This window comes from Lepisosteus platostomus, chromosome 5, assembly GCF_059453375.1.
Source record: "Lepisosteus platostomus isolate fLepPlt1 chromosome 5, fLepPlt1.hap1, whole genome shotgun sequence".
Taxonomy (NCBI): domain Eukaryota; kingdom Metazoa; phylum Chordata; class Actinopteri; order Semionotiformes; family Lepisosteidae; genus Lepisosteus; species Lepisosteus platostomus.
Window position 1 is genome coordinate 33890539 of NC_142615.1, and position 21907 is coordinate 33912445.

Below are 21907 nucleotides of genomic sequence, written 5' to 3' on the forward strand. Positions count from 1 at the left end.
GCTGTTATGCCCAGGTTTTACGCTCTCTCTGCTGAATGAATAAAAGCATTTTATTAAAAACGCGTTTGCGTTTGTCTGGGTATTTACTTTCTAATCTGTGGTATACATCTACTGTATTGCTTTGAGATGCCACTTTTAAAGGTGATATGTAAAATAAAGTTTTTTATTATTGTTATAGAGAAACATGATCAGATTTTCCCTGGTTCAGAAAAAAGACGATTAAAATCTGTAATCTTTCCACTTGTATGTCATCGGAAAATACAAGAAGTTTCTCCTTTGTGTAAGGATGGTATCAAAAAGTAATCTAACTGGTGAGAAAGCTGTGCTGCTCAAAGCGCTTTACAGGTGTGGTGTCTCCGGGGATAGTTTATGTAAACGAAGGTAGTACTTACACCACACTTTACTGTCCTCAGATCCGTGGCGTTTCTTCCAACAACCGTCTTCCTAATATAGTCCGTAATCCGTTCCCTTAGTCCTGATTCGTTCCGAGTTCCAAAAGTTCGTAATAAAGACAATCCGCGATGTATCCTTAATCAGTGTCCGTAATCCAAAATCATAAACCTTTCTCCTTGCAGTCGTTCGTTGTTCCTTAACATCCACCTCTTTCCACTCTTTTCCTCCAAAACGCATTCACCTTACCAGCTTCCGCCCTGTTCACTGCCTCCGGGCCACTTATATTCCGGTTCCTGATGCATCTCAGCTGTGTCTCGTTGTTTCTTAAGGTAGACCCTTTCCATCTACTGGTCAGCTGATTCTTTTTGTCCGCCATCTTGCTAAGGTCAATCTCTAGCATTTTCAGTGTTTCGTTTCGGAAATACCTGTTAGAGATGACCCTTCCCCGGGTCCTCTTACATTCCCTCCCCCTGAGATCAGCCCCGACCTCGGGCGATCTAGAATAAAACAAACAGTGCATTCAGGAGAGGGCGTCTACATTTCCTTGTTTCCTTCCGGGTCTATAGACCGTCTGAAATTGAAATCTTTGCAGACTAAGACCCCATCGCGTAATTCGATCGTTTTTATCCATATTTTGCAACATCCATGTTAACGGCGCATGATCTGTGTATAATATAAATCGTCTTCCCAATAAATAATATTTCAAATAGTCTAGGGCCCATTTGATTGCTAGACATTCTTTCTCTATCGTGGAATAGTGTTTTTCGGCCGGATTCAACTTACGGCTGATATACAGAATAGGATGCTCCAGTCCTTCAATTTCTTGCGACAGTATGGCTCCAATCCCAGTGTCTGAAGCATCAGTTTGTACCATGAAAGGCTTATTGAAGTCTGGTCCCTGTAAGACGGGTTGAGAAGCGAGAGTTGTTTTTAAGTCTCGGAAAGCCCTCTCTTCCAAGTCGGTCCATTTTGTTTTCACTGGACAGCTCATCTTCGTCAGATCGTGTAGAGGGGTGGCCATGGCTGCAAACCCTGGGATGAAAGGTCGATAGTAACTTGCCAGTCCCAAAAACGTTCGAATTTGCTTCTTGGTAGCTGGTTTGGGCCAGTTCTTGATTAAGTATACCTTCTGATCTTGGGGCATGATCAATCCTCTCCCGATCGTATAACCCAGGTAATTGGCTTCCCTAGCCCCCAGACATATTGACTTGGGTTGGCCGTTAATCCTGCTCCTCGCAACGCTCCAGTTACTGCTTCCAGGTGTTGTAGATGTTGTTCCCAGGTCGTGCTGTGGATTACAACGTCATCCAAGTAGGCAGCCGCAAAATCCCGATACGGTCTCAGAATTCGGTCCATCAATCTTTGAAATGTTGCGGGAGCGCCATGCAAACCGAAGGGTAGGACCCTATACTGATATAGTCCCTCAGGTGTGGCAAACGCGGTTTTGGCTTTATCTTCTTTGGCCAGCGGCACTTGCCAATATCCCTTCGTAAGATCAAGGGTGCTGATGTATCGAGCGTTACCTAATTGCTCGATTAGTTCATCTATACGGGGCATGGGGTATGCATCAAACCGCGAGATCTCATTTAACCTCTTGAAATTGTTGCAAAATCGAATAGTTCCATCCGGCTTGGGGATCAGAACTATCGGGCTAGCCCACTCACTATGGGATTCCTCGATTATTCCCATCTCCAGCATTTTTCCCACCTCTTCTTTAATCAATTTCCTTTTGGCTTCTGGTACTCGATACGGGGGTAGCCTTACCTTTTTCCCTGATTCCGTGACAATCTTATGTTGTATAAGGTGGGTTCGACCAGGTGTCCGGGAAAAAACATCTTTGTTTTGGGTTAGGAATTCTTGTAGTTCCTGTTTCTGTGCCGGAGCCAGGTCTCCCACGGCTACCGCACCCGTTTCTTCTTCCAGAGGGTCTGGGGAAAAGTTGGTGAGCAGAACTTCGGAGCCATGCCATTTTTTCAGCAAATTGACGTGGTAGATTTGATGCTGCCGTCTTCTGTCATGTTGCTTGACCTTATAGTTGACTGGCCCCACCTTTTCCACCACTTCATAAGGTCCCTGCCAGGATGCCAAGAATTTACACTCTGGGGTTGGAACTAGAACCAGTACTCTGTCCCCAATCTGAAATTCCCTCGCAACTGCTCCCCTGTTATAAACATGTTGTTGTTGAGCCTGGGCTTTCTCCAGGTTTCCTTTCACTATGGGAACAATAACATTTATTCTTTCTCTCATCTGTTCCACATGCTCAATGATAGTTTGTAAAGGGGAAGGTTGATGTTCCCACGATTCTTTGACCACGTCCAATAGGCCCCGTGGTTTCCGAGGGTATAATAATTCAAAGGGGGAAAATCCAGTCGAAGCCTGCGGTACTTCTCGAACCGCAAACATGAGATACGGGAGCAGCTGATCCCAATTTTTCCCATCCTTTTGCATCGTCTTCCTAAGCATGCTTTTCAGGGTCTTATTAAAACGTTCTACTAGACCATCGGTTTGAGGGTGATAAACAGAGGTTCGGATCTGCTGTATACCCAGTAGCTTACATAAGTCTCGCATGACTTTAGACATAAAAGGTGTACCTTGATCAGTTAGGATCTCTTTAGGAATTCCGACTCGAGCGAACAGTTGTACTAGCTCCCTAGCTATGTTTTTGGCGGTGGCAGCTCTCAACGGAATGGCTTTGGGGTACCTGGTAGCATAGTCTACTATTACTAAAATATACTGGTGACCTTTGGTGGTTCTGATCAGGGGCCCCACCAAATCCATCCCAATCCGTTCGAAGGGGATTTCAATAATTGGGAGGGGAATCAAAGGGTTCCTATAATAAGGTTATGGCGCACTTTTCTGACACTCGGGGCATTCCCGACAGTACTTCTCGATGGCCTTATAGATCCCTGGCCAAAAGAACCTAGAGAGGAGTCTCTCAGGAGGGGGGGAAGGGCTGTGGAACTATATGCATCCTTAGCATTGGCATATAATAAGTCCAGTGTTTTGTTTTCTCTGGTCGGGCACTTAACAAACTGGTGGAAAGTAGGCAGAGTGGTGGAAATAGATACGTGGTTAAAGTCCCCTGAAATAGCTATAAAAGCGCTAGGGTGCTTTGTTTTTAGCCTGGCTGTGACTGTGTTTATGACGTCACACGCTACCTCTGCATTTTCCGTAGGTGGAATGTAAACAACAACAAAGATGGCACATGTAAACTCCCGCGGCAGATAGTACGGACGCAGTCCTACGGCTACCAGTTCGATGTCCGGGTTACAGACGCGCTCCTTAACATGAGTATGTCCAGGATTACAACATCTGTTGTTGACAAGCACTGCGAGCCCCCCTTCTTTCCTCTTGCCGCTCTCGGTGTTTCTGTCTGCCCGCACCGTCTGAAAGCCGCCGATGGTAACGTTCGAGTCCGGAATAAGTTCCTGCAGCCACGTCTCGGTGAAACACATGATACTGCATTCACGATACTCCCGCTGGCTCCTCACCAATGCTCCCAGTTCGTCCATCTTGTTCGCTAAGGACCTCACATTTCCCAGGATGATCGAAGGAAGGTAGGGTTTAAATCTCCTTCTCTTCGCCTTTCGCCTCGGCTTCTCCTCCTCAGCTCCTCCGGCACCAATGGCTTCTCTCCAGTGAGTAGAGCCGGACGCGCTAGCGCGATCAGCTGGTCCCGCGTGTAGACAATGCCTCTGTAGCTATTGGCATTAGATAGAAACAGAGGTCCGAGTATCAGAAAAAACAAGAAAAAGTTTCTCAGCTTCCTAGTATCCATTATGTTGTGATCGCAAATCTAGTTGCCGGCAAAGGTATGAAGAAAAAACACTAACACACTAGCATTAACTAACTGAAAGAAACAAAAAGACACAGAGCTGCTGTAGCAGGCTGCCACTAACACGGCGCCATCTTGAATTTGTACCAGTCTGAGCTAGTATTGTCCTACTCCTCACCTCACAACCTTCGCTCTTCTAATTCTGGTCTCCTGTCTGTCCCCCAAGCCTGTCTATGGGTGACAGGGCCTTCTGGTGTGATGCTCCAAAGCTCTGGAATTCTATTCCTAAGGATACCAGAGAGTCACCTTCCCTGAGCACAATTAAATCAAGACTTAAACTTTCATTCAATTGCTTTGCTCTTCCACTGTATTCCAAACCCTTATTGTAATGGTGTAATTCTGTTGTCTCCTCTCATTGTGTATTTTTTTACTGTAGAGTGCTTTATTATTTATGTACACAGCAAGCAAATGTTCTCTTTCACAGAGCACACCATTAGCATTAAGCCTTATTAGCTACTAGCCAGCAGCCACAGTGGCAACCCACTGAAGCTAATCAGGTGGGAGCCTGGTCAGTACCTGGATAAAAATAATAATAATAATTATTAATAATAATTGCTTACACTCATATAGCGCTTTTCTGGACACTCCACTCAAAGCGCTTTACAGGTAGTGGGGACTCCCCTCTACCACCACCAATGTGCAGCCCCACCTGGATGATGCGACGGCAGCCATAGTGCGCCAGAACACTCGGATCGGAGACTCCTGGGAAAAACTAAGGTTGCTGCTGTAAAAGGTGTTAGTGGGGCCAGTAGGGGGTGCTCATCTTGTGGTCTGTGTGGGTCCTAATGCCCCAGTATAGTGACGGGGACACTGTACTGTAAAAAGGCGCCGTCCTTTGGATGAGACGTAAACCAAGGTTCTGACTCTACATGATCATTAAAAATCCCAGGGCACTTCTTGAAAAGAGTAGGGGTGTTACCCTGGTGTCCTTGCCAAATTTCCCCCTGGTCTTTACCCATCATTGCCTCCTAATAACCCCCATCTCTGAACTGGCTTCATCACACTGCTCTCCTCCCCACTGAGAGCTGGTGTGTGCTGAATGTAGGGCTGGGCTATGTGGCCTACAATTTAAATCACGGTATAATTTTAATTTGTAATTTTGGACAGTAATGATATATACAGATGCAGCCATTCAAAATGCGTGGGCGATACCGCATTATTTTCCGGTACGCTGTACGCAGTCTACCGCAAGCTACCGGTAAATACCGCGAGTTACCGGTAAATACCGCTAGTTACCGTAAATTCTCCTATAATACAACAAGCAAAATAATAGTATCCAGAATTTCCGCAAGGTGGAGCTAATAAAGCTCAACCTCTCATGTTTGAGCTGTGGCCATCAGTCTTTAACGAAGATATTACTAATAGTATTAATAATGAATGACCTTGGACAAGCTGTAAGTGTAAACTCAAAGTATTGCCCTGGTTAACATTCTTTTTTTCATTGACCGTCTTTGTAAAAGTAACACCACAGCATTTCGCAATCACGCATTTGTTTCCAATCATGCAAAGTACAGTAATTCACGATGCCTTTCACATGCTCATAAAAGAGATTGATTTAGGAACATAAACATATTACCGTATGCAAACTGTACTGTATACAGTATGTATATGTATATTTAATGTCTTAACTGTGCCCGTTTAAGTATTGAATATTCATATCTAATTTTACCACTGAAGGGAAATCTTAGTAGCTGAGCATAAAAAGAATAGGAGCATACTGCAACACGTGTGAAGGCCATAAACGATATTAATTTTGGAACATAAACATACAGTATATAGCTGGTCGTGGTACTTTAAAGAAAAAAAATACACACCAGTATTCCATTTCTCCCTAAACATTTTAAGCTTCGAAGTCTTTAACTAACGTGATACCGGAGTCAACAAGCATACTTTTAGAATTTGATTAAAAGGGTATATAATATGGAATCGCGTATCTAAAGAATTTAATAATGGTATGATTATATTTGTGTACTGCGACAGGGCTGTGTAAGGCTGTTTTGCCTCCCTAATCATGCGACTTCACCTGTAGCCTACTGGTCTAGGTGCGTGACTAACAATGCACAGGTTGTGTGTTCGAATCCAGCTGGTGCTGGACTCCTCTTTTAACAAACATTTCTTCGAAAAAATAGAATAGCGATATTATGGACAATCAATTGACTTTTATATTTCAAAATATCGCAACATGATCGATTCTAAGTCATTTTTGATAACAATGAATAGTCACCTTCTTCCCTTCTGGCAGCGGTTCCTGCTTCTATTGTGTGTGTGTGTGCAACAGAGTAAATTTTTATAGAGAAATGGAGGCTGGACAGTATGCGTTACAATATAAACATTTATATTGATTTAAATCGTGTTCTGATTTAAATCGCAAACGCGTGTTTAATTATGTGTTTTTTAATCATAATCAGGCTAATGCATTTCTACATTTTCTGTATGAACCAGCTTAGAGGTTCATACAGAAAGACAGCTTGTGTTTAAATTGAGTGTAAGGTAATTTTACTTACACTCAATTCCCTTACACAAAGCAGAAGGGAAATCTGCTGCCCCTTATGCAAAACCCTTATGCAAAACCAAACCCTCCTCCCATCCCAGTTTACCCTCTTTATCATCCTCAAAATCTACCTCGATTTTCAACTTAAAGCATTACTGCTTACTGGGTTTTTGAGGGGGAGGTGTCTTTCGCTGGAAATCTCGCCTGCTTCCACTACTGTACTCAACCCCCTCTCTCCCGGAGTGCTGTGACGAATTAAACCGGTTTCACAGGCATTCAAAGTAGGAAGTACAGTGTTAAGTGCTAGCTGGGCTACTCCCTCAATAGAATCGCTTTAACATGCCAATGCGTTGGTTTAATAGTACGCTGGGCAAATGTTCTGAGGTCAAATTCTTCCAGCACGGGGGTACCTTTAAAGCAGAGACGACGGCACCGAAATTTTTTGGCGCGCCTTCTCTTTAAAGCCCTGGCCAAATATGAAGACAGTACGTACAGTTATAATTCAAACAGAATTAAAAACTACACATCCCAGTTACCATGGTGGTGCTTGTGATCATTGCGTTTAACCAATGAAACAGGGCGAAAAATCAGTCACATGACTTTGGGGCAGAGTTTCGAAAGTCCCTTAAAAACATTGAGCACAGCATTCTCACCACCTAAGATTGCTTTTGATACCATCCTTACACAAAGCAGAAGGGAAATCTTAGTGCCTGAGCATAAAAAGAATAGGAGCATACTGCAACGCGTGTGAAGTCCATAAACGATATTAATTTTGGAACTTAAACATACAGTATATGGCTGGTCTCGGTACTTTAAAGAAAACATACACACCAGTATTCCATTTCTCCCTAAACATTTTAAGCATCGAAGTCTTTAACTAACGCGATACCGGAGTCAACAAGCATACTTTTAGAATTTGATTAAAAGGGAATATAATATGGAATCGCGTATCTCAAGAAATTAATAACGATATAATTATATTCATGTTGCAAAAGAACTGCAACGGACATAAAAACTCCCTTGCTTTTAACAGAGCGTTCCATAATTTCTAACCATGAAAATGCCAGGTGAAAGGATTTGTAAACATATTTTGTTAAAGCAAGTCAGTTTTTTCCGCAACACATAAAATACATTTTTCCAAGAAAGTTTAGCCTTTGTCACTAATGAAACCACTAAATAAAGACATAAATATAGAAATCTTAAGATTTGTTTTATCTAATGTTGGTAGCAGGATGAACTGTCAGGTTGAGCTGAGTGTATATTTTGTCGCAGAGTTGCTGCAAGATGTTAACAGTGAAAAATGTATTTAGAAATGAGTTATTTCAAGATGAAAATTTTCAGAATAATTGCAAATCTAGCAGGATAGAGAAAGCACAGAACACTGGCAGTTAGATTGATCAGATTAGTATGAAAAGTCATTTAGCAAAGGGAATGAGAAGAGTGACAAACTAGTATACTTTAGATCTTTTTTTCTGAACCAGGGAAAATCTGATCATGTTTCCCTATAACAATAATAAAAAAACTTTATTTGATATATCACCATTAAAGGTGGCATCTCAAAGCAATACAGTAGATGTAAAAACAGATAAAAGGACCACAGATTACAAAGTAAATGCATATAAGAAAGACAAGCAGTTAGAGGTGCTACCAAAATTAGAAAATGAAGCAGATACAGACACTAAGTCTTCTGAAAAGAAAAGTTCTGAGGTTAGATTTAAACTGGCCCTGGTGTATGTGTGTGTTTGTGTCTGTCTGTCCTGTGATGGACTGGCGCTATGTCCAGGGTGTATTCTGCCTTGTGTTCGTCGCTTACTGGGATAGGCTCCAAATCCTCTGTATGTAACGAACAGTTCTTTCCGGACCCTATGCGGACGACACAATCCAACGAAGTGGGGGAACACTGGGGAATGTCATGCAGGAAAACGGGGCTGAAGACAGGGGGGCGTGTCCAAGGTGCGCTGGTGCACGGGGGAGGTGTGGCCGAGGCGAACAATCCAAGAGTAATCCTTAGGGAATATCCAAAAACACACGAGTAAGTCCAAAACCAGAAGATCCATCAGAACAAGATAAAAACCACGAAGACCGGGTCGGAACCGGCGGACAGGGACAAGGAACAGGGGTTAAAACCTTAACGGGACCAGGCGCTTCCTGGTCCCGGACTCGCACGATATGGAAATCAGATGTAGAGCCCGGAAGAGCGTCAGCGCCTGGCTTTTAAGGTGGACAGGGAATAGGGAGCAGGTGCATGGAATAAAGTCTTGAATGATAGGGCTGGAGCACCCTTAAGGAGGGGGAACTAATATCGTGACACTGTACTGGATAAAGAGATTAGAAATGGATGGAAGTAAAGGCACTGTGTGGATGGAACTATACACAGTGTTAGAAACCCACTATGAAATGGCAGCATCTCACTGAGAATAAAATATTTTATAGTGCTGGCTTAAGGAAACTGCCTTTCTACCTCTCTTGCACATCAGTATCCATACCTTGTTATTTAAACAAATTGCCTCTAATTATAAACATCTTAATATGCTGGCTCTGTGGATCCGCATCAGCTATGTTTGCCCATTCCTTCAATTCATGTGCATCCAACACACAGTTCAACGCTAGCAACTACACAAAATCGAAAATACAATCCTCACAAAGGCTAAACTTTCTTGGAAAAATGTCTTTTATGTGTTGCGGAAAAATGTTTACAAATCCTTTCACCTGGCGTTTTCGTAGTTAGAAATTATGGAACGCTCTGTTAAAAGCAAGGGAGTTTTTATGTCCGTTGCAGTTCTTTTGAATATAATTAAATCGTTATTAATTTCTTGAGATACGCGATTCCATATTATATTCCCTTTTAATCAAATTCTAAAAGTATGCTTGTTGACTCCGGTATCGCTTTAGTTAAAGACTTCGATGCTTAAAATGTTTAGGGAGAAATGGAATACTGGTGTGTATGTTTTCTTTAAAGTACCGAGACCAGCCATATACTGTATGTTTAAGTTCCAAAATTAATATCGTTTATGGACTTCACACGCGTTGCAGTATGCTCCTATTCTTTTTATGCTCAGGCACTAAGATTTCCCTTCTGCTTTGTGTAAGGATGGTATCAAAAGCAATCTTAGGTGGTGAGAACGCTGTGCTCAATGTTTTTAAGGGACTTTCGAAACTCTGCCCCAAAGTCATGAGACTGATTTTTCGCCCTGTTTCATTGGTTAAACGCAATGATCACAAGCACCACCATGGTAACTGGGATGTGTAGTTTTTAATTCTGTTTGAATTATAACTGTACGTACTGTCTTCATATTTGGCCAGGGCTTTAAAGAGAAGGCGCGCCAAAAAATTTCGGTGCCGTCGTCTCTGCTTTAAAGGTACCCCCGTGCTGGAAGAATTTGACCTCGGAACGTTTGCCCAGCGTACTATTAAACCAACGCATTGGCATGTTAAAGCGATTCTATTGAGGGAGTTACTAAATTCTTTAGATACGCTATTCCATATTATATTCCCTTTTAATCAAATTCTAAAAGTATGCTTGTTGACTCCGGTATCACATTAGTTAAAGACTTCGAAGCTTAAAATGTTTAGGGAGAAATGGAATACTGGTGTGTATTTTTTTCTTTAAAGTACCAAGACCAGCTATATACTGTATGTTTATGTTCCAAAATTAATATCGTTTATGACCTTCAGATGCGTTATGCTCCTCTTCTTTTTATGCTCAGCTATTAAAATTTCCCTTTAGTGGTAAAATTCCATATAAATATTCAAAACTAAGCGGATTGAAATGTGCACAGTAAAGACATTAAATGATTAAATCTTTTCACTACCAACCAATGCACCACGAGTGCCCCTGTCGGTCATTTTGGCCAGCCAATCACTTGCCCTGCGGTGCCCTACGGTGCCCTGCGGGTTGGTTACTGCACCGTGGGTTTTAACCACTCATTTTGAATGGCTGCATCTGTACATTCATAACTACAAATACACTATAAATAACACTAATACAAATATCACTAATATTGCAACAGTAACACTATCACCAAGACTTACACTATCTTCCTCTCTAACACTGACACAAAATACTACTACACTAATAATACTAATAATAACAGTAATGCTATCACTAAAACTAACATGACTACTAGTGTAAATTATCTAACCTCAGCTCTGTAATTATCACTAATATTAACAGGAATACTAGCATTAAAACAATCAATAGCACTATCATCATTAATACTCACATGAAAACTATCATTAATATTAAAAGTACCGATTGTACTCACACTAATATTAACATGAAGACACTAATATTAGTATTAGTTGCTGTCCGTGACGTCACACCACTCTTTGTGACGAAGGCGAGACACCTAGCCGTGGACAGTGACGTGGCGCCTGTTGCTGTGGTTACCATACTGATGATTTGTAAACAGTGGAAAAATGCATTTAAACTGTTACACACATTTATCAACTTGGAACATAATTTTTAAGCTCTAGCATACAATTCCTAAACAATCATTTGAATAATAATTCTTTAATTTCAGATTGAACATTATTAACACTAAAGGCACTATGGTAATTGATCGATACAGGCTCTATTGAATGTTTTCTAGATATTAAAAACAGGGTCAAAACGGGTCAAAACTTCACCAATCCGTGAAGTTAATCGATTATTCTACGGTTCTTCAGTTGAATTAATTAGTTGTCGATAGATAAGTGATCAATAACTCTCCTCTGTGCGCTCCGCTCACCTCCCGCGGTCTCGCTCTCTGATCCTGGTGCTCTGGCTGGGGTCCGTGACGTCACAGCGCTCTTTCTGATGGAGCAGACATGTCTCCGCTGGAGGAGACTCCTGTCCGGAGCCCAGGGGGCTTTTCTTACAGATACAACATCTCCAAAAATAAAGGCGATTCGTAACAGCTGGAAATGGAGAGCGACAAACCAAGGAATAAAATTCATTAAACCAAAAAAAATAGTTTACTTCACAGACTAAAATAATTGTATAGCATACTCCCGGAGAGCAGAAGAGAAAGGGCACAAGTCCCTGTAATGAGCTCTTTTAAGCATTTTAAACGAATCTCCACAGAATAGAAGCCAGGAGGATCAGACACCTGATCCTGAAGGTTGAAGAGTATCTCCTGGTTTTATTTCCACCCGAGCTCTCAGCTCCTCAGCCGGTTTGATGATTTAATTAACTGTATAACTGTTATCAGACTCTGTTTAACTGTATATTTATAAGACTGTCTGCGAGAGATGTGTGGGAGACGCTGAATCCCAGGGCTGGTGTGGAATCACACACAGACAGGTCTTCTGTGTGATCTGAGTCCCACTGCTCAGAGCTAAAGACTGGTCAACTGGTCACTATTGTAAACACAACCATTGGTCTGTTGCTGCTGAGAATCATAATGCACTGGTAAGAGTGGCAATACTCACAACCAATTAATTCAACTGAAGAACCGTAGAATAATCGATTAACTTCACTGATTGGTGAGAACGAATTATTTTCCCATTTTGACCCTGTTTTTAATATCTAGAATACAATTCAACTGAAGAACTCAGATTGTCAGGATAAAGAGAAGGATGGAGATGAGCTTCTGTCTGTTCAGGAGGTAGGAGTTTTGGTAAAGTACTGAGGGATCCAATGCTCTGTGTGTGAGTCTGAGCTGTGAATCTGACTGAGAGGAGATACATTTTTTATTCTGCCTGTGAAAAGTCTTTTCCTTTGCCAATCAATGTTACATCCCATTCAGATACTCTGCACAGACTGTCAGAGTGAGAGAAAAGGAGAGAGAGATGGACAGATAAGAGCACACATAGCGAGAGAGACAGGAAGTGGGAGAGAGAGGAGAAGGAGCAGGAAGACAGTGCAGGTGTTCAACCACACTGTGACCACAGGAGACAGGAGGCTTTTCTCAGCTGCTGAGGAGCTCAGGGCTCATGGCCACTCAGGCTCAGAGGCTCTGGCAGCAGTCAGGTCTGAGGGCTTCTTTTGATACTGACACTGGAGCTCTGAGAGAGCCTCCGTTCTGACAGGAACAGCCCCTCCTTTTCAACCCTGAGAGACACCCCGAGAGAGCTGTGAGACCCCTGAGACATCTGTGTAGGGAGAAGACCTGTCACCCTGTAGAGCTCTGAGCACTGGGCTCCCCTGTGTGCTTCACTATACAGCAACAGAGCTCTGACTGGACTCCCTGTGTGTCTCTGTACAGGACTAGATATCTGAACACTGGGCTCCTCCGTTTGTCTTCCTGTACAGCTCAGCTCTCAGCTGCCTCATCACACTGCACTGAGCATCACAGCATAAACCACAGACTCACTGTGGAGTCTGACCTGCAGTTCCAGTAAAGCTCTGACGAAACAGACCCATTTCCTAAAGAAGAGATAGTGCAATTTTACTGAAGATAATATGTCCTTCTGTAAAAATATGTTGTCATGTCATTATGTGAAAAGTTTTCATGCTGGCCCAGCAGGGATTGTGGCCTTAAATCACCACTGTTAGGCTGTATTAACAAGGACTGATTGTTTTTAATAATCATTATAATCATATATTATCATTAATCATCATCATTATTAATCATTTTGTTGTTTCTTTATGCTTTGAAACTGACTCTTGCTCTTTTTCTCCTGCAGTTGTTATGGTGACAAATACTACTGCTGCTATTACTACTACTGCAAATACTGCTATTATTACTACACCTACTACTGCTACTACAACTATGACAGCTGCTACTATCACTGCTACAGATACAACTGCAACTAGTAATATTTTACTGCTACTACTAAAGCTACTAGTACTACTGTTACTACTGCTGCAGGTACTACTGTTACTGCTACTACTGCTGCCACTGCTACTACTTCTACTACTATTAATAAGGAGGATGTGAGCTGTGTTCTCACAGTTCAGCCTCAGTCTATTAACAAGTGATGATTTTTTCTTTTTGTTGTTTTTCCAACTTTGAAACTGACTCCTGCTCTTCTGCTCCTGCTGTTGCAGTTCTTATAGTGAAGCTGCAACACAGCTTTGCTATATTGTTGAACTAAAGAGTTTAAATACAGCATAACTACAATACTACTTTTGTTACTACTGCTCATGCTTTTAGTATTACTACTGTTACTACACCTACTACTTCTGCTGCCACTGATACAACTGCAACATAAGATTTTACTGCTACTCCAACTGCTACTACTAATGTTACTAAAGCTACTAGTAGTACTGTTACTGCTACTAATACTGCTGCCACTGACACTACTGCTACTGCCACTACTATTAATCAGTCACACAGTTGGCTCCACACAGAGAGATGCTGGGTCACAGCTGGAGGGGCTGGAACATCTGTGTGGGCTGGAGCTGCACAGGGACAGACTCAGGGTCTGAGGGACTCAACTGGAAGAGCTGCTGTCCACCAGGCTCAGTACAGAGGGGACAATCACTGCTGGGCTTTTCTTTCTTTTTCATTTAAATTATTGATTTTTGATCAGAGCCACAGGACAGCCAGTTCTTATTCAGTCCTTGTCTCTGTAATCCTGTGATGACCTGAGTGACCTCACTTCCACCATGGGAACAGGCTCTCTTCACACTGTGCTTGACCAGGACCAGAATACATTGCTGTCCGGAGACACAACAACTTCTTTATGATTCACTGCAGGACACCAGTCATTAGACACTGCCTGACACAGGCAGCAAGACACACAGGACCATATTCAGGACACCACTCACTAGACACTGCCTGATACAGACAGCAAGAATTACAGGACCATATAAATATAATTGATTATCTTGATACTGATTTACAAATATAATACTTGTCTACAATTTTTTCAGGTCAATATCTGATCTCTTCCTGCCCTTGCAGCACCTGCAGCCCTGTGAGACACAAAGCTGCTCCTGTCTCTCCTCCCCTCCGCAGTGCTGGGAGTGTCTTCAGGAGAGGAAACAGTGATGTGGCTCTCATATATATGGAGAAGACTAAAAGGACCCTGTCTGATTGGCTGTCCCACCTGTGTGAGAAGTTCCTGCTGTCAGTCTGAAAAGGCAGTGCTGTGTGTGATTGGCGGGGCGGGGGGCTGTGTTGTTACTGGGGGTCTGGGGTGCGGAGCAGCAGCTCAGTTGTCCTGTGGGCTCAGGGGTGAAGACAGGGGTCTCAACTGAGCTCTGTCCTGATGACAATGGAGAGCTGCCTGCACGTCTTCTCTCTCGCTGTCCTGGTGCTGCACAGCTCAGCCAGTAAGTGTCCAGTATTTTCCTGTCATGTCTGAAATGTAAGATTATCTTAAATTAAAGTTTAGATGGAAAATGAGAAAAAAGTGGGTTGAAAATTGTTTCATGTTTATTTGACAATCAGCTTTGCTGGTTATTAAATTATTAAAATTAAAATAACTATACAAGTTATTATAACTTTTTTTCTGAGTGTATGATTGAGGAAACATAATTAGCTGCTTAGAATAGTTTTAGTTTGAGATCTTTGTATTTTATTAATCTACAGAATAATGCTAAAATATTCTTAAAATTATTCAAATATTTTATTACATTTATTGGTATTATTAATTTCATTCAATTGCCTAGACCCACTTTATTTTTTAAATCACCCATATTAATAATAATTCCACATCCATCAATGTACTTTTAATCATAAGGTTATAGTTTTCGATAGAAAAGGAGCAAGAGGACTGTGGTTGAGAGATTTTATTTTAAATGAAGCTTTGCGGGAATTTATCAAAAATTGTTCAAAATGATTTTTGTTTGAGTTTGCAAGTTCAGAAAAAAATACAATCTATGGTAATTCTATTCAATAAATCAGCATTAATAATATTTACACCATGGATGCTACATGTACTACACTCATCTCTCTTGTATACCTGTTGGTATAATAACATGTTATTAATACATAATTTATACACATTTAGAAACGATGCTGTATAAGACATGTCTATGTCAGGCTGGGTCAAGAGTGTTTTTTATGTTACCATGTTAATCATCTACACTGGTCATTATCACTCTCTTGATAATTTGTGATTTTATGTAGAAATGTTACATGAAAATTAGTATATAAAATCTATTTAAAAAGTTGTTTACAAATCCTAATCTGTTGCACTAATAATAATACAATTATTCATATGTTAGCAGCAGTTTGAGTGATATGCTGGAATATGTGACAAATTAGAAAAAGTATTCCATAATAATATAATAGCATACAGGCTGATTCAGAAATATTTAGCTTGTTGATTGTTTCATTATCACACAGGGTGATTCAGAAATATTTACCTTGGATTGTTTTTTGCTTTAATTTGCTCAACTCTGTCTCCTCTATATGGTATAATTGTATAATTTACAATACTGTAAACTAATAACGTTCTATCACAATGGAACACGAGTTTTTATAAAACCTAGAAGGAATACTTGTTTTCCACACCTGAAGAAGGCTCCACGGCCAAAACGTGTTTTCTTTCTTCTTTCTTTCAGCACGGAATAAACCTATCAATTATTGTATAATTACAGACGGATGCACTAATAGAAATAAGTTTGTTATTAAAGGCTGGAGTACTTTTAAGTTTCTGATATTTTCATTAACAGATATACATACAGTAAATGTGTCATTAAAGATTAAAGTGCTAGAGAATTAAGTTTTAAGTTTTAATGCAGATATTATGTCTCTTGTGTGTTCTGTCTTTAAGCTGTATGACATTCAGTTGCTGTGAAAACAAGTATTTCTTCTAGGTTTTATAAAAAAAACTCATGTTCTATTGTGATAGAACGTTATTAGTGTATATTCTTCCTTATACAGAGATATAATCATGAAAAATCTAAAATACTGAAAACGTAAAATAGTGGAATCCTAGGACAATTGGTTCTTGTAGTTTTTAAAGGGTTAAAATAAAATTAATATTAGTATTATCTGCTTCACGCAGACAAGGTTTGCTGTGTTAAGACATTGGAGAGACATGCTGTACCGTAAAGGTCACATTCTTTACTGGTGTAGAAGTTAGAAAATGCGGAATTTAATATAAGTTGTGAAAACTTAGTTTCGCTGGTGTATTATTAGCAACTGGGGTCTTATTAGTAACTGATGTGTAAAAGCAATAATTTAACAGTTGTTGGACAATGTCATATTACAACAAGAATTTAAAAATGAAAGTTGTGGTTTATACTTATACAGGATTTGACTGCTATTTCACAGCCATATATTTTAATTTGTGTTTTAGATTTATCTTAGTTACGTAAGGACAGGATGACAGGGCTTATTTTTGGTATATTGTGAAGTTTTATTTAACATTTGTATTCTAATTTGTTGTGTGCATCAGAAATGAATAATAAAATGCAAGTACCTAAGTAAGGCTAATACAAATTAAATATTAGGTACATAACATCATATGACATAAAAAATATAAATATTAAACAGGATTTCACTTAGAGATTTATAACCACAGGACTTGTTTTTTAGCAGTTTTTCAAGACAACATCACAATAATCTAAATAGTCACAGTATGCCTGTCTGTGTTAAACCTATCTGGTATTTGGTGAAAATGTTGTGCTTTAATATAATTTAATCAGACAATCATGTGTTCAATTTAGATGTTGAGAGGTAAAGGCAAGAAATACATTGTTCACAGTTCACACTGCATCTCAGCACCACAGCAGCACAGTAGTGAAGCACCTGGCAGCCACTGACCCCAGTTCCCAGAAACACAAGAAGACAAGTCCCAGCTCTCTAAAGTCATGCACTCACCACAGTTACTGTCCACTGTAGTGACCACAACTCCCAATAACACAGGAACACAGGCATTACAGACACTGTCCACTGTAGTGGCCATATGCCCTAGAAAATATACAGGAACTCAAGACAAAGCCAACTGAAGCCATACAGTAATTGCAGACAATATCCACTGCAGTGACACAGCACCCAGAAGAATTGTATTTTAAGAGTTTTTATGTTCCGAATTAAATTCAGCTTTATGGATATTTATTAAAATTATAATGTTATATATTATTTTAAATAAATATAATTTAATCTGTGAATCAAGCTTTAATTAAAGTCTTTAAAGGTCAAATCTAAAATAAAAATACACTGTTTAAATATTTAATGTTTCGAGAGCAAAACAAATTATATAAATGAAAAATTATTAAAAATAATTGTGATAATGATGGAAAAGATATGTTATATTCTTGTCTATCTGAAAAATACACATTTTATTTTTTTCATTTTGTATTTTCATAAATCATACTTTCAAAAACAACATTTTTAAAGAGAGTCATAAATGTGTAAATACAGAGAGCCTCTCCAGTATCTCACACACAGTCACTGTGCTGGTAGACTCTCCAGTATCTCACAGACACTTTGCTGCTAAACTCTCCAATATCTCATACACAGTCAAGTCAAATAGGAAAAACAACATAAAAATATAAATACCAGGTTTGATTCTGTGTAAATGTGAAGTATCCTGTAGATGTGTTTATAAGTCTGTACATTGTACATTGTACTGTATAACATTGTACATTGTATGTATAAATGTATATTGTTTCAATCTCTGCAGGCAGTGCTGATGTGAGGCTGGTGAATGGTGCCAGTCCCTGTGCTGGGAGAGTGGAGATTTATCATGAGGGACAGTGGGGGACAGTGTGTGACGATAGCTGGGATCTCAAAGATGCTGCAGTGGTGTGCAGACAGCTGGGCTGTGGTTCTGCTCTTTCAGCACCAGGAGATGCTCACTTTGGACCAGGAGGTGAACCAATTTGGCTGGATGATGTTTCCTGCACTGGGCAGGAGTCAGCACTCAGGGACTGTAGATCACCTGGGTGGAGAGTGGAAAATTGTGGCCATCACGAGGATGCCGGTGTGCTCTGCTCTGGTAGGATAGTTTATATTAATTTCTTTCCAACTAGGTCTAAGTTGAAATACCACATGTATCAATCTATTTCCCTGTTTTCTATCATCCTAAACTAGGATACACTAGGATATTGTCTGTGAGAAGTATTATGTTCATATTTTGTGACAAAGCCCAGAGTCCTGTCACAATGTGGGGGGGTCCAGACTTACTGGTCACTTTAATTCATTTTCTTAGATCTCTCAGTGTTTCTGTGACAGTGACTTGATCTGCAATGAATGTGTTGAATGTGTTTTTAATAATTTGCAAATTAAGTTTTGCTCAGTAATTTTCTAAGATTCCAGCACAGTGAATAGCATTAATACTCTTTATAATTCCTCAGAAATGTGTTCAAATAATGAATATTATTGCTTTCTCTTCCTATCTTTTCTGATATTCAAACATATTGAGTGGTTAGTGATCTCTGTTATTGTTCTGATATTCCAGCTCATCGAGGGGTCAGACTGGTTGGCGGCAGTGATCTCTGCTCTGGGAGACTGGAAGTGCAGCACAGAGAGACCTGGGGCTCAGTGTGTGACTCTGACTTCGGCTGGCAGGATGCAGAAGTTGTCTGTAGGGAGCTGGACTGTGGGGTTCCCTCACAGGTGCTGAAGGGGGCTCATTTCGGGAAGGGAGAGGGACAGGTCTGGACAGAGGAGCTCCAGTGCCAGGGAAATGAATCTCACCTGTCCTTCTGTCCAAAGTCCTCCACAAAGACACAGAGCTGCACCCATGAGAACGATGTGGGACTGGAGTGTTTTGGTAAGAGGGGGATAATTCATTTCATTTTGTTTTTAATGGAGCTCAAAACTGAAGCTTAGAAGAGAAACAGATAAGTGTTGCTATAGCTCTGATTCAATACTGGGGATTGGTGTTTAACCATGAAAACTCAATACGATGATCTTCTGATCAACAGTAACTTAATTAAACCATAAATTACCAGCCTTGCTGATGAATAAAGTACTTCAGATTGAATTGGATTGAACAGTAACACGTTAGTGAGATACTTATATGACAGTAATTTAAAGCTCAGTATTGTAAGTATACTTGAAGATGCCATTGAGGGTAATTGCTGGTTGTTATGTTATGTTGTGAAGCTGGTTCTCTGCTCTCTCCCCTATCCTATCTGCAGGATACACAGAGTTCAGGCTGGTGAACGGCTCTGACTCCTGCTCTGGCCGAGTGGAGTTACAGTGGCTCTTCGGGGACTGGGGGACAGTGTGTGATCTCTACTGGGACCTGAGAGACGCCAGGGCTCTCTGCCAGCAGCTGGGGTGTGGGGAGGCTGTAGCAGCACCAGGACAGGCCTGGTTTGGACAGGGCAGTGGACCAGTAAGAGCTGATGTGTTTGAGTGCAGGGGGAACGAGAGCCGTCTCTCACACTGCACTGTCTCTTCATGGGGGAGAGCAGGGTGCTCTCATGGACAGGATGCAGGAGTCATCTGCACTGGTGAGAATCATGTGTTTAAAACACAGTGACACTCCCTCTGCTTACACACAGCAGCACACTGTTTTCATGATTAACTGAATATCTGCTCTGTTACACACTGCCAGTTATGTAAGAGATGCAAAGATGAAAACACACAACCTTGTCATATCTATCTCAAATATTCCCTCAAGGGATTATTAGGTTGTCATTTTCTTTCTGATGGATAGATACACAATTACACTGAGGACTAAAAATCAGTTTTATATTTATATTGATTTCACTGATGGTTCTAAAAGATGAAAGAAAGTTCTGTAACTTAGTATCCTGTAATTAACATCTGACCTACTTAATTAGTTTAATTAATATAGCCCAACTACACAGGAGCCTGAAAAGAAAGTGAGTCTCAGAAAGTCAAGGTTTACAGGTGTTATGTACAGCTGAGCCCCACACACAGCTGACACTCCACTGGTGAAACATCACTCCTGTGGACAGAAATGAGCTCCTTCCTTCTCTTTTACAGAATCAAATATGACCAGAGATTCACATGGAGCAGGTAAAGAGAGAATGAGTACTGTCTTGTGACATCAGTACTGTTTTAATTGTAGTTTCATTTCTGGTGTTAAATTGCTCCTCTCACACACAGTTCACAGTCTGATTTCTCTCTCTCTGTTTGTTTCACAGGCTTCCCTTCTTCAGCTGTACCCCCTTCCAAAACACCAGGTATGAATTAGCCCCTGTTCTGTATCTCCAGGGCTCTCAGTTTGTGTTGATGTCTCTGTTGCTCAGTGGAATCCCAGATCACTCAGTGAGGCAACAGCTGTGTATGTGCAGTTTTTTCTGTGTGTCACAAACACACTCGAGTCTTTGGTATCTACGGCAAACACATCTATCTGAATACTGCAATTTGACACTGGTGGAGCTATTGTCTCTATGCCCAACAGTGTGTCAGAAAAAAATAACTTATCTGGTATACTGTTTATGAACAATGTGGAATATGTTAAACTTACTGTATATATTAAATATATATACTGCTTATAAATAATCTGTTACAATAAGTGTATATATTAAATTAATCAAAAGTTAAGAAACACTGTACTTGAAATGAATCTGCTGTGCCTAGTGGGCCGAGATAATCTTCAACTTGTAACAGTGGGTCATGGTAATCTCTAAGAACTCCTGATCTTTGACCCTAGACCTCTAATTCTCTGCTCCTAGATCAGCTGTCTCTCAGGCTTGTTGGTGCAGGAGGCGACTGTGCTGGGAGGCTGGAGGTTTATCACAATGGCTCCTGGGGGACAGTCTGTGATGACTCCTGGGACCTGGCAGACTCCCAGGTGGTGTGCAGGCAGCTCCAGTGTGGGACGGCCCTCAGTGCCCCAGTGCCGGCCTCCTTCAGCCAGGGAACTGGACCCATCTGGCTGGACGAGTTGGGTTGTCTGGGGAACGAGTCGTCTCTGTGGGAGTGTCCCTCAGCAGGGTGGGGACAGCATGATTGTGGACACAAGGAGGATGTGAGAATCCTGTGTTCCGGTAGGGGAGATAATTAAAATTACAATGATTCAGATTATTTATTCCCACATTGTGGATATGGCTTGCATCTAGAGTCCCTAAATATGTTTGACTTGTGAGAATGTGAGGATCTTGTGTTCAGTAAGTTAACTAAATAAAATAATCCACATACTGGAATTCCACATTGTGGATACGGTTTGCATCTGGAGTGCTTAAATACATCTTGTTGAGGAAAAGACTGAGCTGGATGCAGAATTAATTTTAAAATAAATATTTATATTTATGATACAGTTGTGAATGCACATATTCACATCCCAGCAAAAATAAATAGAGAGAAAGAAACTCAAGATAAATTCCCCTCCACTAGTGAATGGGGATATATTCATCTCAGTCCTCCAGTAAAATCTAGGGT

General features: G+C 40.8%; 1 pseudogene across 1 annotated transcript in view; it reads left to right on the forward strand.

Annotated features, from left to right (window-relative positions):
* Positions 1-21907, forward strand: part of LOC148665690 (scavenger receptor cysteine-rich type 1 protein M130-like) — a 267138-nt pseudogene that overhangs the window by 236946 nt on the left and 8285 nt on the right. The window contains exons 9-14 of the transcript XR_015936280.1: positions 18228-18542; positions 19005-19319; positions 19690-20007; positions 20507-20539; positions 20668-20706; positions 21202-21516. The product of XR_015936280.1 is annotated as a scavenger receptor cysteine-rich type 1 protein M130-like (transcript). The remainder of the gene's footprint in view (positions 1-18227; positions 18543-19004; positions 19320-19689; positions 20008-20506; positions 20540-20667; positions 20707-21201; positions 21517-21907) is intronic.